Genomic DNA, 14,008 nt, shown 5'->3' with positions numbered 1-14,008 from the left:
CATCATTGATTAGGTGTGTCATTGACTAGGGAGGCTCCAGGTGTGATGTATTTGGGAAATTAGTCCACATCGGCAGCACCCACATGTGGGGTTCGGTTAATGCCGGGTGGGGGTCAGGCTCAGGATGCAGGGCTCATTCTCATTACAGATAATAACCAGGGGCATGGGATGCAGGGGTTGCTGCCTCTCTGGAGATGGTTAAGTTCTTCCTTAAAACCTGAAGCCTTCCTCTCCAACTTTGGTCCTGAAAATAACTGTAAATCTGTCTTTCAAGACTCAGTGCCAGTTTAATTGAAGAGAATCTTGAGACTTCAAGGTGGACTTGAAAAAATTGTTCTTTTTTATAACTACATTCCTGGGAGAATCAAGACTTTCCTGTCAAGGTCCAGCTGAGAAGCCTCTGAAATAAGTTGGATGCTGGACTACCTTCCATAACCCCCAATTTCACATGTCCCAGGCATCAATATAGCTTCATTGTTCAGATTTATAAGTAAATGTGATGAATTGGAACTATTAAGGTCAATTGATACCAATAAAAAACTGATTTCATCTTTTATTTACTTTTTCTTATTTTTGTTATGAAAACTTTCAAACACACAGCAAAGTACAAGGAAGAGTATAGGTAGTATACTGTCCATTAACAGATGAATGGATAAAGAAGATGTGGCACATATATACAATGGAATATTACTCAGCCATAAAAAGAAATGAAACTGAGTTATTTGTAGTGAGGTGGATGGACATAGACTCTGTCATAGAGAGTGAAGTAAGTCAGAAAGAGAAAAATAAATACCGTATATTAACACATATATATGGAATCTAAAAAAAAAAAAAAAAGGTTCTGAAGAACCTGAGGGCAGGACAGGAATAAAGTTGCAGACATAGAGAATGGACTTGAGGACATGGGGAAGGGGAAGTGTAAGCTGGGATGGAGTGAGAGAGTGGCATGGACATATATACACTACCAAATATAAAATAGATAGCTAGTGGGAAGCAGCTGCATAGCCCAGGGAGATCAGCTTGGTGCTAGAGGGGTGGGATAGGGAGGATGGGAGGGAGACGCAAGAGGGAGGAGATATGGGGCTATGTGTATATGTATGGCTGATTCACTCTGTTATAAAGCAGAAACTAACACACCATTGTAAAGCAATTATACTCCATAAAGATATTAAAAATAAATAAAATAACCTACTTTTGGCTTTATTGGTTTTCTCTATTGTATATTTGCTTTGTACTACATTTATGCTTTTATCTTTCTATTTCTTCTCTTCTGCTTACTTTGGCTTGATTTTCTTTTTCTTGCTTCTTGAAATGAAAGCTTAAGCTATAGATTTTTCAGCACATATGTAATCTACAAGTGTAAGGATATATCTTCATTATCATTCAGTTTAAAATATTTCCAAATTTCCATCGTGATTTCTTTCTTGAACCGTGGGTCACTTAAGTGTGTGGCTTAATTACTAAGCAGTTGGAGATTTTCTAATTACCTTTTTGTTATTGATTTCCAGCTTAATTGCACTGTGGTCAGGGAACGTACCCGGGATTTTTTCAATCCTTTGAAAATTGTTAAGGCTGGCTGTATGAGCTCCTGTATGGTTGGCTTTGGAAATGCCCCATGTTCATTTATTCAAATGAGAAGAATGCACGTTCTGTCTTTTTTGGGTGCAGTGCTTTATAAATGTCAATTAGGTCAGTTTGATTAATTATGTTGTTAACATCTTCTATATCCTGACAGATTATTTTGTCTGCTTGTCCTATCAGCTCCTGAGAAATACATCTTAATGTCTCTCACTAGGATGGACATGCCTTTGTAACTTTTCCATTTTTATATTTTTCTCAGTTATGGGTCTGCCCTTGAAGTAGAAATTTACAGAGTCATCCTGACCAGGAATCCACTCTTATCTGCTTTATATACTGGAGTTCATGAAATATTCCATTTGAAAAAAAGTTCCACAGCTGATAAAGAAAAGTGTTTGAAACTTGGCAGAGAGGGTTTCAAGAGAGGAAACATTGATAATGGAGTCTCTCCAGCCTAATAACCGAGAATAACATAAAGCACTTCATGTCCCCAACTACCTCTCCACTGCTGCCTAAAATGTCATCTCTGGGGAAACATTCCTTTAGAAAGCCTAGGATTTTGAGCTAGAATGCTTCCTCTAGCTTCTGGGAGTGGAAATTAAAATGCAAATGAGTCACGCACTAAGTCTATCTTCTCTCTTTGTCAACTGAAATTGAGAGAGAGATGTAAGTTGTCTGGAAAGAGATGAAAATTTCCAAGGATCCAGAGCAGGGAAGGAAAAGCTGGCAAAGGCAAAGGAACATGACAAAATTACTCCATGACCACAGACTTTCAAAGAGTTGGCCATGCAGGGAGGAGGATCAAGGGTTCGCCTATATTTGGAATAATCTCCCCTATATTTGGAATAATTTGGTATAATATTCCTGCCTATATTTGGAATAATCTCGCCTATATTTGAAATAAGCTCAGGCCTTAGGATATGCATCTATGGCTCTTCATGCAGTTAAGATCTCTCTCCAAAAGAAAGGGACTTCTCTGAGCAACAGTGACCCTGGCTTGGTGACTAGGGGCAGGTGACACCATGGTTCAGTGACAGAAAAGCAGGCCAAATGAATGCTCTCTTGTGTAGAGCTGTTCCCCTGGGGCAGGGGTGGGAGCCAGGTTTGTCTTCTCATCACTGTATCAGCGAGTCTAATTATTAATGATGTGCAGAACACCAATCACATACCCAGGGGCTACTGGGGAGGGACCTCACAGCTCTTGCTCTGGAAGAACATGCAATCCAGTTGGGAAGGCAATGGACTCATGAACAACCAGAGAATAAGGCAAGGTAACCCAGGGAAACTCAACAGTCAAAGCACGTGCTACAGAAACTCAGGGATGATGAGCTTAGGGAAGACCGAAGTCATCAGGAAAGGCTTCACAAAATGCGTATGCTTCACCGGACCCTTGGAGGATGGTCAGGACAGAGAAAGAGCAAGAAGACACCATCCCAAGAAGTGGGAACAATGTGATCAGGGCAGCAGGGGAGGCTGAAACAGACTTTGTGGTCACTGGTCAAAGCAGTAAGCAGGAAAGTCTGCCAGACAGAAATCTGCAAAGAAAACCTTCTATTCTTGGATGTTCAAGGACCTCTTTTTGAGCTTTATTGAGTTATAACTCATATGAGATACAATTTCCCATTTAAATTGTACATCTCAATGGTTTTTAGTTCACTGAGTTGAGTGACCATCATCACAATTTATTTTAGAAAATTTTCATCACCCCAAAAAGAAACCCTGTAACCATGTTAGGAGTCACTCCCCATTTCCCACCAACCTCCTCAGCCCCAGGTTAACACTGCTTGCTGTCTCTTTGGACTTGCATATTCTGAACATTTCATATAAGTGGAATCTCTTATGGGATGAATTGTATCCTCCCCCCCAAATCCATATGTTGAAGTCCTAACCCCCAGTACCTCTGAATGTGATCTTATTTGGAAATAGCGCCATTGCACATGTAATTAGTTAAGATGAGGTCATATTGGGTAGGGCAGGTGCCTGATCCAATATGACTTCTATCCTTATGAAAAGGGGAAATTTATACACAGAAACAGACATGCACAGAGGGAAGATAACATGAAGACACAGAGAGAATGCCATCAACAAGCCAAGGAATGCCAAAGATTGCCAGAAAACCCGCAGAAGGTAGAGGAGAAGCATGGAACAGAGGGAACCAGCCCTGCTGACACCTTGTTTTCAGACTTCTGGCTTCCAAAACTGCGAGAGATTAAATTTCTGTTGTTTAAGCCCCCTTCCTTTGTGATGCTTTGTTATGGCAGCCCCAAGCAACTAATTTAATATCTGGTCTTCTGTGACCCTCTTCTTTCATTCAGCATAATGTTCCCAAGGTTCATCCATGTGGTAGCAGATGTCAGCACTTCATTCCTTTTTATGGCTGAATAATATTCCATCGAATGGATATACCATTTTTGTTTATCATTCACGGGTGATGGATATTTGAGTTGTTTCTACTTTGGGACAATGGGAATAATGCTCCACATATGAGTTTTTGTATGGACAGCTGCTTTTATTTCTCTCGGGTGCATATGTAGAAGTAGAATTGCTGGGTCATATTGCTATATGACCCAACAATTCGGTAACCTTTTGAGGAACTGCCAGACTGTTTTCCAAAGTGGCTGCTCCATCTTACATTCCCACCAGCAAAAAATGAGGATCCCAATACTTCCACATCCTCACCAACACTTGTTATTATCTGTCTTTTATATTGTGGCCATTTTTGTGGGTGTGAGATGCTCTTTAAGAATCTGTCCTTTGTTTTTTTCACAGCCAGGCTGCACACAGAAGGCCATGATTTTAAGACATATTGTGCTATTGACAATCCCAAGACCTATGTCCTTTCTGACCAAATACTACTTTTACCAAACTCCAAAATCCCCTCCATTCCACCTGAAAATCAACCAAGAGGACGCAGCACCAAGCGACCTTGTCAGCCCCGTGGTCCCCAGGCCTGACCCTTGCAATTACGGGGTGGGTGCGGGGAGCAGCAGAGACACCACCAGCTGCGTCTCACATCCTTCCTTGCAGTTACTATAGAAACTGTCATAGCCACAAGCTCTCCCTCGCCTTCTAGTTGTTAATAAACAGCCTCATTATTTTGCAGAAAGCACTTTGGAAAATCAGCAGCCCCAACGTTTCATCCTGGTCCAAGTTAATGAGGAAAGATTGTGGGGCTTTTTTGTTTTTTTATCGACCATGAAAAGTGGAAGAGTTATGGCCATTTGTGGACTTTGGCTGTATTTATATTTTATGTATTAGAAAGTGATTTCCACCTCCATTACACATCGCTAATGCCCTCGTTACATTAAAGGTATGGACCAGGCATATTTTTTGCCCATCAAACCACCAAATAAATTGTGGTGAAAGATATGAGGAAGGATAATGTTCAATGGTCAGCTTGGCTGTGATGCTGGGGGAAAGAGATATATGTTTCTCAGCCAAATGTCACTAAGAAGAGGAGCTCTAGCAGTTTCTCTGTAAGGAGGGAGTTGGTTAAGGATGAGGAGCCTTACACGTGGAGCTTTCAGTCTGGGCCAACCCGGACTTTGCCATGAGTGAGCCAGGAATCATGGTAGAAGTGAATCTGCCCTAAATATCAGAGAGTCCCTCTACACACAGAGCAGATGAAAGACAGAGAGGAGGCCCTGCTCTGGAGTCTTGCACTCAGCTGCCCCTCCTCAGGGCCACTGTGGGGACTAACTAGCACACACATGAAGCTCCTGGTGCGTAGCAGGTGCCGAGCAAACCGTCAGTCCCCTGCGGCCGGCAGGATGTCACAGGCCCAGAGAGTGGTCCCAGGGAGAAAAGTTACAGGCAGAAGCTTACAAGCTCTTACCACAAGAGGTGAAGGAGGAAGAAAGGATAGGAGAGCAAAGAACTGGCACGATGTGAAACCATCAGTGGAAACACAGCATGGCCAAGGTCAGGTGCACAAGCTCTGGGACCCAGACCACCTGGTTCTAATCACAGCTCCACCATGTGCTGTGCTTCCTCTTTGGCCCCTAACCTGGCTTGTCTCCGTGTCAGCATCTAAAAAACATCTTAAAAAACTAAAAATAGAGCTACCATATGATCCTTCGATCCCACTCCTGGGCATATATCTGGAGAAAAGCATGGACCAAGAGGATACATGCACGCCAATGTTCATTGCGGCACTGTTTACAATAGCCAAGACAAGGAAGCAACCTAAATGTCCATTGACAGAGGAATGGATAAAGAAGATGTGGTACATATGTACAATGGAATATTACTAAGCCATAAAAAGAACAAAATAATGCCATTTGCAGCAACATGGATAGACCTAGAGATTGTCATACTGAGTGAAGAAAGTCAGACAGAGAAAGAGAAATATCATATGATATCGCTTATACGCAGAATCTATAAAGAAATGATACAAATGAATTTATTTACAAAACAGAAACAGACTCACCCACTTAGAGAATGAACATTTGGTTACCAGGGAGGAAGGGTAGGGGGAAGGGATAGTTAGGGAGTCAGGGATTGACATGTACACACTGCTATATTTAAAATGGATAACCAACAAGAACCTACTGTACAGCACAGGGAACTCTGCTCAATATTATGCAACAACCTAAAGGGGAGAATAGTTTGCAAAAGAATAGATACAGGTATATATATAACTGAATCACTTTGCTGCACATCTGAAACTAACACAACCTTGTTAATCAACTATATTCCAATATAAAATAAAAAGTTTAAAAAAGTGAAGGTTATTGTGAGGACTAAAAGAAAAGGTGTATGTGCAGGGCTGGCACATAATAAATGCTTAGACGTTTAATAAATGTTAAGTGACAGTGTTCACAGTAACAGCAGCAGCTGTGGGACAAAGGTGGTTTTCAAGGCCAGAGAAAAATGGGCCAGGAACCAACAGCCCTCCGCAGCCTCTGGAAGGCTGCCATGAAAATGTCACTGATGGCTTTTCTGCGGCCCTGGGGACGCTGGGCATGGCGGCAGGCTGTGTTCCTTCTGTGGGCATCGGTTCCAGAGCTGAAAGTATCCTGTGTGAGAAAGCCTTCCTTTGCTTTATCTCCAGCTTACCTGTCACAAGCTCTCATGTTCCTAGGCCTGGATCCTAAGATTTGGAGGACAAATTACTTTCCTGCCCTGCCAGCCTGGTGTGTGCCTTGCCTGAAAATTCTCCCATGTTTTCATGGAATGTTAACCAACTGCTTCCCCGTATATTCCCTCTCGGAGTCTCACAGACGTGGATGGGTTTGCACAGGTAGAGTCTGGGAGACCAGCTCAGGGACACGTTCTGGAGAAAATAGTGACCACAGGGAATCAAAGAAAGGAGAGGGTGACGGAAGGAGGAAGCTGATTCCAGAGGAAACAAAGGCTGGAAGAGCCAGGACTTGGGACACCATGAGACTTAGCAGGGAGCAAAAGAGAAGATTCCAGAAAGGTCCCAAATTCCAGCCTGGGGTCCATTCACAGAGACAGGGGAGGGGTTGGAGGACAGAAGGGCTCTAAGCAGACAGAGATGGAGGTGTTGGCAGGAAAGCGCAGGAGTGAGGACAGATGCTGTGGCATCAGCTCTCAGGACAGGACGGGCCACCAGGATGATTTGGGGTGCACTATTGGAGGGGTAGGGGCTTTCCCTGCATGCTTAAGGTGAGGAGCCCGTGGAGGAGAGGGTTGGCATCACAGGTCAGAAGAGTCAAGCTTTGTAGGCGGCGGTGATCCCGGATCACCAAATACGAGGGGAAGGAGCGTTTTTCCACTGATTTGGGAGCAACAGAGGGTAATTTGTGTCTCCACCTAAGGGTGAATGGGGGCTGAGGATGTGAGCAGTCTGACCACATGGGGGGTGGAGCGTGCTGGTGGCGTAGCCAGAAGTCAAGGGCAGGCGGCCAAGACTCTACTGGATGGTGTTGATCTGTTGAAGAGAAAGAACCTAGAGCCTGGGGGACTAAAGATGCCAGAGGAAGAGCTGTGATGTGTAGGGAGGCCCAGGCCAAGACCCCCTGCCCGGCTCCGGCCACCAGTCAGACCTCCAGGGAGGGGACCTTGGAGGCGCGCCACTGAGGGCATGATGGGAGTCCCAAGGTCCATGGTCCACATCCTTAACGGCTCTGGCCTGACTCAGGTCTGGGAAAGGGCACCAGGATGGGGACTGAGGCCGTGCACGTAGCCCCACCGCTCTGACTCCCAAGACAGACGTCCTCCCTGTGGAAACAACAAGGCCATAGCTCAGACGGCACAACCACAGAGCAACTAATACAAGAGAGGGGACAAATGGTGACAGGACACAGCCAGAGGCTCCCAGCCCCTCCTTGTAGCCACACAGTGAAACGGCCAGTTAAGACTCCAGCAGAAGGAGGGCCAGCAGCCTGGTGCCCACAAGCTGGAAAAACACCTGGCAGCAACAAACTCTCCTTCTCCAAGAATCTGAAAACTGGTCCATGGCTGAGGGCTTTCCCCCTTTTTTTCCTTTTCTGGGCATTTCCTTACCCCAGAGCCTGCAGACCCCACAGCTCTGTGGGCAGGATTGGCAGGTGCTAGCGTGATGCTGGGCTGGTCCCTGTGCAGGGGTGGTGGGGCGGAGAGGAGAGAGGCCCCAGCAGGAGCAGAGACTGAAAACCTGCTCATTCAGGAAAGAGCTACTAACACATTTGGTCATAAACATCTGTGGTGACAGCTGCCCTGGTGCCACAGAAGCAGAAAGAATGAGGCTGAGAGGAGATGTATTAAAATGGACAGATCATGACTCAGAACAGAACAGACCTCAGGCCCCAGGAAACGGTCAACTGCCTGATTTCTCCCTGGGTCAATAGTTCCATCTTTTCATCTATGCACCATGTGTGTACAGACGCTAATGTAACGCACTCATAATCTCGCTCCACGTATAAACTCTGTATATACAAAATGCAGACAACTGGCATATGCATTACTACTGCTCCCAAAATATTTGTGTCATCACTGCTTTGGGATGCTGCCCACCCACCCCCAGGCAGGAACTGTGACCTCATCAGGTGGGCAGAGCTGGACTCAGATTGAACGTGGGGTTGACATCGCTCTTGGGACCTGTCATGGGCTCAGGAGCACGTGGGGCAGGGCCGTTCAGTGCAGGTAGGAGAGGGTCTTCCTTTCGTTTGCTCATCAGTTTCCTGGTGAGACCCTGTCATCCCCCTGGTGATACTACTCCAGTGGGGAGAGACAGTCAAGAGAAATACGTCATATTCTAGATGCTTTGGGGAAAATAGATGATGGTAGGGAAGCTCAGGGGTTCCTGGGCAGAGGGAGGGACATTTAAAAAGGGAGGGCGGGGCGGGACTCCCTGTAAAGTCACCTCTTGGGCAGACACCTGGGTAACGGGCTTGCAGGCGGCCCACCTGTGGCACAAAGGCCCTGCCACACGAGGGTGGCTGGAGGGCTTGAGGTACAAAGGTTGGGACAGTGGGGCGACAGCAGGGAAGGCTAGGGGGAGAAGAATGACGAGATTCTGGGAGCTACCCGGGGCTGCTGCTTGGGGTCTAGAGGCCGCCTGGAAGATCTGGCTTTTCTGTAAGTCCACTGGAGACTATATTTATTTCCTGTGGTTGCTGTAGCTCATCGTCACAAATTAGGTGGCTTAAAATAACAGAAATGTTTTCTCTCATAGTTCTGGAGGCCAGAATTCCAAAATCAAGGTGTTGGCAGGGCCATGCTCCCTCCGGAGGCTCTAGGGAAAATCCGTCCTTGCCTCTCCCAGCTCCTGGGGACTGCAGGCAATCCTCGGTGTGGCAGACACACGTCTCTCTGATCTCCACTTCGTCTTCAGGGGGTGGTCGCACCCCCCCCACCCACACCCCATGTGACTCCATCTTCTCCTCCCCTCGTAAGGACCAGTCGTTGGACTTAGGACCCATCCTGATCCAGTATGACTGCACCTTGATCCTGAACTAATGACACCGGCAAAGACCCTAATTCCAGATAAGGCCACACTCTGAGGTTACAGGTGAACATGGATTTTTGGACAGTATTCAACCCACTACAGGAAACCCCTGGAGGGTTTTGGGAAGAGGCATGATGTGACCTGACTTTGGTTTTTTAAGTGTCCTTTTGGCTATGTGGAGAACAGGCTGTAGCAGCAGAGTTGGAAACAGGGAGTCAAATTTGGACGTTTGCTGCAGTCATCCAGACAGGTGATGGGGTGGCCTGGTGTGGTGACAGCTGTGGAATTGAGGGAAGTGGTTGAATTCTGGGTCAGTCTTGAAGGCAGAACCGAGAAGGCTTGCTGATAGATTGGATTCCTTTGCCTGCTAGCCCAGGCTCCCCACCAACTAATTTCTATGCTCTGGACTCAAGTCATTCCCTCCCGCTACTCGGCACTCCTCAAGGCTGCATATCACATGCCATTGGCTCTCCATCCATCCGCAGGCTGCTGCGGTGGCTCGCTGCACCCCAGGGGCCTGTTCTCTTCCATCATGGCCATTGGTCCACATGGCTTAGTCCCCTTGCCCTCTCCGTGGCGGGAGCCGGCAGCCTGTGTTGCCTTGGCCAAGGCGAGAATGACAGATGTGCCTTGGGGCCCGAATTGAGGTGCTGGTCCCACAGTCCAGCCCAGCTGTTGCTTTTTTGTGGCAGGGCACGTTGTAACCCCCAGTGGGGGGACAGTGGTCCCTCAGCGTCCTCAAGGCCCCCAGGGTAGCTGAAGTCCTGATACTTCATGCCCACTAGAGGGTCATGCTTCATGGGGTGAGAAATATTAAAACACCTGCCATGAAGCTCCTTTGAATACCTGGCACCTAAATCTCTTGTATCCGGGGGCTCCATGGAAGACATGTTGACCACGGACCACTGAGGAGCCCTGATACATTGAAAATGGTTGTCCCCACCAGGTGTAGAAGTTTTGATAAGAAGCTACATCCAGCAAGGAGCAGATGTTGCCTTGAGAAAAACACTGGTCTTCTTTCAAGGGAAAGAAACTGTACAGCAGTCATAGAGGCTGTGGGTGTTCTAGAGGCGGGTATAGAGGGATTGGAGGAAACACAAGGGGCAGCAACCCATCAGTAAGTCAATGTCCTAAACAAGTAACCCCGAGTTCAGCTGAGGTTCAAGGAGAGTCCGTTTCATTACTGCCCCTGTGCAGGCCTCTTGGGGAGCCCATCAGGAGCCCCCGGTCAGCTCTAAAGCCATGTTAATTATGTCTGAGCCCCATGTCACAGTCAGGGCACAGAGGCTTAGGAGCTGCACTCCCTGCCAGGCCACTAGTGGATTTAGAAAGGGCCCTCCCACCCCCACCCTCACCTCCCCACAAATAAAAACTCCTGGGTGATTTTCAAGACTCTCAATTAGGACTGTATTTTCCACTTCTGCCAGAGAGCTGAGTTCCCCAGATGTCCAAGAAGTGGGTGTTCAAGCATCATCACCCACAGGCAGAGCAGGTGGCAGCTCCAGTGACTCAAGAAGCAGCCATGGGCGAGGACCCTGCTCCCTGCAGCTCTGCGGGGATGGGGCTACACCTGCCTTCAAGCAGGTCAGCCGAGAATCTGATGCCGAGGCCTAACCCCCCAGGCGTCAGGCATGTTCAGCCCCCTCTCTCTGCCGGAGCCTCCATGGGCATCGCCGGGCAAGCTGAGGAAGGCCGGGCAAGCTCTCAGGGACCTCCTATGCTCACAGAGTCTGCTCACTGCAGGGTCCCAGAGCAGAGATGTTTTGTTCTGTCTTCAGGCAGACAATGGGTTTCCAAGCCTGTCTGCTGTACAGACCCCTGAAGGAGGCACAGGACCTCAAAACCATCTCATTGCTGTGGAAGAAAAGACCTCACCAAAATGAATGATGTTGCCTTTTCCCAGATGCTACTCAGTAAAGAAGAGAACAGACCTTTTTCTAGCTAGTATTTTTCCAGATGTGTGTAACTACAGAAATATTTGCAGAGTTTGCCTTAAATTCTTTTTGGAACAGCTTCAGGGTTAAATAAATAACAAAATAATAATATATTCATATAGTTAGAACCATAGGTTACCTGTGTTTTAATCCTACCTTTTCACTTCAGGTTAAGGCAACAGAGCTTCCCCCATATTATTATGGATTCATAAGTCTAATTTTTATGTTTCTTCAAGCACTATAATTAACCGAAGGCTTTTTTTTGCAGTTGGTCTTTTATTTCCAGGGTTCTTATGTTGTAAATGTCAGTAAACATGTGGAATAAGTTATTAATTATAAAGGCATCCACGTTTCCTCTTTGCCAGGTCTTGTGCAACTGGGCTCCAGGATGAGTTTGCAATTTATGGAGGGGAGGGTGGAGGCAGAGCGGGAGGAATAAATATCCAGCAATGAAGGAAGAGCGCAAAAGCACATATAAACGGGAGGGAAAATGGCGGTGCAAAAAATAAAAAATACATGAATAAAAATATTTAAAAGGTAGCGCCCACCATAAATAAAGGTGGGTGTGGGTATGGGAGTGTGTGCACCACACACTAACTCCAGAGAAATCTAACTCCCCAGAAAGACTGACAGATGTCGGCCTGTTGTAAACGTCAGTCACAACAGAGCCACTGAGAAGACTCTCTGGCCATACTTTGTGTGTTGCAGGAGAATGCTATCCAGCCTGCATCTTTTGTACTGAGATTCCTAGGAGCCAGCGATGCCTGGAAGGGATGAGAACACTGGATAGACCAAGGCTTTCACTGCACCTGTGTCTGATGTCTCTGAAGCCACCTGGCCCAGGGAGGAAGGTGGAGGTGGTTATCAGCGGATAATGGCTCGTTCCCCACGTGGCCCCTACACTGCAGGATCAAGGACGTACCTGGCAGCCTGTGTTCCCCTGGTGCTGAACGCGTTGATGTTCACCGTGCCAGGCAGGTTGCCCCACTGGCTGTTAAGGTTCACAGCTGTATACGGAACACAACAGACTGTGAAATGTAATAAATCTGGAGTTGCCTCTCAATTTCACCAATAATAATTAGAAAATTAAAATGGAAATGTCACCACAAACCCATAAAAACTCTTAAGTACAGGATGGAAAGCTCTCTCAGGAACAGGAATGGCTTTTGTCTGTGCAAAACCCAGGGTGGACGTGCCGTCAGATGTAACTCGGGACAGTCACTGCGTCCTGATAGCCCAGCTCGGACCTGATTAATCCCAGGGCCAGCTGTCTTTACATGTCAACAAGCTAACACAGCTGTGTAATCTAGCCTGCTTTATGGAGCCTGTAATATGTGGATGGGGGCTGAAGCCATTGCTCTAATAAGGCAGAGGGGAGCAGAAAGCATGCCAGCCACACCTCGGCTTCTCCTTGCCCAGTGCCCTGGCCACCAGGCATCCATTTGGCCAAACAAGGGGAAGACTGGGAAATTATGAAGAAATTGTGTACCACCTGGCTTGCATTTTAGAGAGCTGGAACCAGAGGATGTGCACCACTCAGGGCAGAGTTCCACCGTGGGAGTCCTCTCTGGCCGGCTCTGACCCTCTGCCCTTGAGTGCCGGCCTTGTTCCCTCATGGTGGCCATGAGTTCCCTCACAAGGTAACTTAACTGAAAACAAACCCAAACTTACCCCAAATCAGCAAAAAATGGGGAAACTATCCACATGATTGCGAAATGATTATGTGTCAATAAATAACGATATTTAGCACTTTTGACCAAAATGGAGTAACAGAGACCAGATTTACCTTCCTGCCTGAAACAAACAAAAAGCTCTATGAGTCAGGTTCTCCAAAGAAACAGAACCAATGGGATGTGTATATAAATATATAGGTATATAGAAAAAGAGTTAATATAAGGCTTTGGCCCATGTGATTGAAGAGGCTGACCAGTCTCAAGATCTGGAGGCTGAATCGACAGATGGCGACCCAGGAGAGCCGATGTGTAGTTCAAATTTTAAAATGATCAAAAATATTCAGGACTTGGACATCAGCAATGAAGCAATCCCTGAGAGATGGGAAAGAGGCAAGCCCTACAATTGCCCCCGCTGACTGCCTCGTGTTTCCAGGCCGTGGCACAGACAGAGCGTGGTGGGTGCCCATCTTCTCCCTGAGTGGAGAAAGCTTAGCTGAGGGTCTCGGGGAACCAAGGCAGCAGTTTTCAGGTCAGAGCACCAGAGAAGAGAGAGTTGTACAGAGATGGAGAACTCTGGAGACCCACAGATTGTCCCTGAGTTTTCAGCTGAGTACTGGTCAGCACACATGTGTGAGGAGATTAATCAAGTCCACAGAAAGACCCATGCAAGGATTAGAGGGAACAGAACTCTGTGCTCACACAAGGCAGGGCTGCTGCCAATACCCCAGCTGGACCAGAAAACTTCATAATTCACAGGGCCTTGGGTAGAATACACAGAACACACAGAGGGGTCTTGCCTCAGTCATGGAGAATAATTATCCCTAGACTGAACACAAATCAGTGACCTCAGCTTCCACTTCAAGAAACTAGAAAAAGAAGGAGAAATTAAATCCAAAGTAAGTAGAAGAAATGAAATAATAATCAAAGCA

The sequence above is a fragment of the Orcinus orca genome, chromosome 1 (assembly GCF_937001465.1).
Source record: "Orcinus orca chromosome 1, mOrcOrc1.1, whole genome shotgun sequence".
NCBI classification, from domain to species: domain Eukaryota; kingdom Metazoa; phylum Chordata; class Mammalia; order Artiodactyla; family Delphinidae; genus Orcinus; species Orcinus orca.
This window is presented reverse-complemented; position numbering follows the sequence as displayed.